The following is a 4,319-nucleotide window of genomic DNA, read 5'->3' on the forward strand; positions in this document are numbered from 1 at the left end:
TCACACATTTAAAAAAATCTTTACGAGATATTTAGCATTATTGTTTAAATCTTCCTTTTTGGTCATATTTTGCCTTAGGGTTTCAATGATTTCGAATTTGAATTAAGATTCTGTCAAAGAGTCGGTATTTTCTTAGCTGTGCATGTCAGAGGCTCATTGAAATGAAAACTTCCTATAATTTAGTTATAAATTTTACACGTGGAATAAAAACCCATATCTCATCGTCTGCTCGTTACCGCCATTTAAAAAAAATTAAACTCCGTTTACAGTGAGATTCACATCGTCTACACTAGAATTCTGTCTGCACCCTTTCAAATACATTCACGTGAAAGATTAAAATCTTTTGATTATGTTCCTCTGTCCCTCAAATTCTCGTACCGGTTGCTATGGTTGTTCCCCTCAACTGCGACCAATCATAAAACGTGATTTCACCCAAGACAACTTATTATCACAAAATCAATATACACGTGTACCCGATTATTTCATTCCTATACTTCGTAGTCTTGACTACTTTATAATTGGTTGTGAAAGTTTCGCTGGTTAGCTGTAAAATATAGAGAAGGCAGTTTTTTGTTTAATGTTACTTTACTCTGGAGATTGGTTTGTTACAAAGTATTTACAGACTTGTACACTAATATATAGGATTATCAATATCAACATAGACATCATAAATAACCAGAAAATATACATGTATGATATACAGGTTAGATTAATTAATTCTAATCAAAATCATTGTTGTGGTTTCACATAATGGATTGCGAGAGATGCTTCCTTTTATAAAATTGAAAAAAAATAGCAACAAAATTCTGAAATATATGTAAGGCACATTTAGTTCACATAAAAGATATATCAGTCCTGAACAAATATTTACATATCTTTATCATATGAAATAAAGAGTAGAGGATAATTTATCTAGTTATATGTAATTAACTATAAATACTGACATTTAATTATTTCTATGTTTATGACATCGTTGCTTACATGGTTGCCTGCTTTCGGTATAATGTTTTTATTTCTGTTTCCATTAACCTGCATCAGGTCTGCTAAAATTACATTAGGATAATTAACAAAATGGATATGTAATCAAGAAACTTTAAAGATGAATAATTGATAAATAAGCATTCCTCTGTCTATAGCTTGTGTATATTATGTTAAACATGAGACGTACTTTTTACGACAAACCAAGTATGCATTTGTGTGTCATTGATAAATATACAATACTCTAGTTTACAAATATCGGCCAGTATTATATCTTTTGGCTAGTCAAGAAGACTATATATGTGTGTCACTCTCGTTTATGAAAGTTGTGTTTTTAATTCCTGTTTGTTTACCTCTATGATATTCAACTTTCCCTGTATTTGATACCTTTCCTTCACTTCTTCCTCGGCTTGTCTCCTCTCCTATACGTACCTCTTCTTCGACCACCTCTAATCCACGTCCTACTATTGATTGTTCTTGCACGCTGTTTTTAAGGCAAAAACAGCCGCCGTTTGGGGATTTTTCAATACATATTCTTTGCCAGACGTTTCCTATTTGGTCTTCATTACAAGCGACTGGTTTGCCGTTCATTTCGAAGTCGGTAACACGATATTCCTTTTTAAATTGTTTTCTCATATCGTTCAACAGTCTGGTCAAATTTGCGTTTTCTTCTTTTTTGTGTTCAGGAAACAAAATAGAATCTAACAAAATAGGTAGAAGTCCGCCTAAAACAGTACTGGGTGCTTGATCATATAAAGAACTATCGAAATTTTTGGCAACAATATACTGCACAAATATTATCAATGATACAACGATTCCCCAAAAAATGAATTTAACAAAGTCTATCATGCAAGTCAGTTTCAAATCTCCGGGAGAATGATTACTATCAGCTTTGCATAGATCCAAAAAGAAATCTCGGTCGATTGCGGATTCTCCGTTCGGCAGATAATACAGCACAAACCTGTTCTCCATTGTAAGGAAAAGTGTCTGATTATTTCCTTTTGTTGCTGGCCATATCTCACTCTCTGTATTTGAAGGAACGACTCTGTTTTTAAAGACGGGTACATTGGAAGTCTTTGTTTCATCCACTGACTGCATGATATGTTTCATACACATCTCGAGGAACTCAAGATATCGTTTGTGAATTTTCCGTAGTTGATAATAACCATTTGTGAAAACAAATATCACAGCTCCAGATACTAGTGTGTATATATTCGGTGCACTTTGTAATGCTAAACCAAGTAGTAGAATCACAATCACTCGTGACAAAATGGCTATTACGAAAAATGCCGAGAAGAAAAATGTTACCTCCAAAATAATCGTTTGAATGGAATCAATCACCTCGCCCTTGCAGAATCCAAGCGTGACTCTTGTTGCAACCATCGATATCGGAACAACGATAAAAATGGTAAGACTGACAAGTCCATCAAGTAACGTATGAAAAGGATCCTGCTTATAGAGCATGAAGACTGGTATTAGAATCCCGGCCGTTACTACCAAAAAGAATAAAACGTGAAGAAGAAAATGTAAAAAAGTATAGAGACGTGGTGCGCAACAACATCCTTTACACCACGTACATACCGCTACGCTCACCTCTTCAACAAAAGCCTTTAGAAGGGACAGCTTACCAAAAGAGTTGTAGGATATCAAAGCGTCGTTTTCGATGTCGAACCAAAACCCTGTGATATCAAGGTGATACAATTTTGGTTCGTCAGTAATTTGTTCCCAATGGTCAGATTGGTGACCTCCACTACATTCAACCCGACAACATTCGCACTTCATCAAATTCAATGGTTTGAATGTTAATGCTGGTAAGTTAATTTTCTCAGGAGAAAGTCTAACTTTGTCAGGTTCATCATCATGTCCTTTTGTAATTTTGCATATTCTTCTCTGTGGGTTGTGTAGTTTACACAAAAATAGGCGTGCCTTGGTATGAAACAAACGTCTGTACATAGTAACTACGACAACACAAAGTATCGATAGAAATGTTACTCCAAAGTTCAGAATCCTCTTACAAAGAATTACCAAATTATCTTCATTTAATCTTATCCATTGAGAATCTTTGATTGGAGTATCCGTGCACTCATGGTAATACGTGTCCCTAAACAAGAACCAGTCATCCGGTTCCTCGTAAGGTTTTGCCAAGCACAACTTCTTGATCAATAATTTTTCGTTGCTATCTTGTTCTCTTGTTAATCCACAAAGAAGCCAGTTTTTGACAAGAGTTTCATTAGACGTGACATTTGCTAAACATCCAGGAGGAGAAGGGTTTAATTGCATTGATTGTCTTACCACTTTATCGCTCAGGAGAGGAAGATTTATAGTTAAAAATTCCATTTGTGATTTGAGTGTCAATAGTTTCTGTCCTAAATCCGTTTTGACTAAGTCAAATCGGTAATGACTGTAAACACTATTGTTGACATCTGCGATTTTCAGTTCCAGCACTATTAAAGCGACGTCCGTTGTAATCAATTCTTCTAATAACTTAAAGAAGCTATCATGTTGTGGTCTTGTTTGACAATCATTTCCCAATATCAAAGTCTCGTTCACACATTCACCAATAACACTTTGACCATTTACTCTGTCGATCAAGTTGTAGGCTGCACATAGGACCAGAACAGTTACAAACCTGCTTGACGCCATGCTTCTACGTCAAGTATATTGTATACAATTCAGATCAATACTGCATGTGTAATTTAGGTCAGGTGTTTATCAATGCATGAAAACGATGGGTTGAATTTCCGATAAATACCTGTGCACATCTGCCTGTCTTGCTGATTTGCTAGCCAGAATATAGATTTGGTGTTCTTGCCAGTGACACAAATCTATTGTGCAGAAATGCAGTTTCAACATAAAGACATTATTGTGCAACCAATCAAACAATGGGTAGTCATGATAGCCATGTGTGAATACGAGCTTTAAGGTAGCAGGGAACAGTAAATTTGCAATTTCCCTGAAATGTTTGGTCATGAGAAATAATACATCATTACATTCAAATATATTTATAAGCTATATAACAATTATATTAACAGTAAAGAGATCAAATTTCTGTAAATCAAAATTTTCCTCTAATTTCTGACATGTGATTGCCATGGTTACCTACTGAAAAATATGCTAAAAATGCTAGATTATCGCTAACCCAAACCTAACACTACAACTTTTTAGAAGAAATTTATTTCTAAACAACTGTCTTAAAATCAACAACACTGTCATGGTACCTAACTACTTACATTTCAGCAAATTCCAACTCGGAAATACTTCATAACATCACCACATGTAAACACTATGAAAATTTCACTTCCTGTAAAGCTGATTTTTGATGAGTAGACGAAGATTCGAGG

The sequence above is a fragment of the Ylistrum balloti genome, unplaced genomic scaffold (assembly GCF_031769215.1).
Source record: "Ylistrum balloti isolate Yb309-2 unplaced genomic scaffold, AGI_CSIRO_Ybal_v1 Utg370052, whole genome shotgun sequence".
NCBI lineage: Eukaryota > Metazoa > Mollusca > Bivalvia > Pectinida > Pectinidae > Ylistrum > Ylistrum balloti.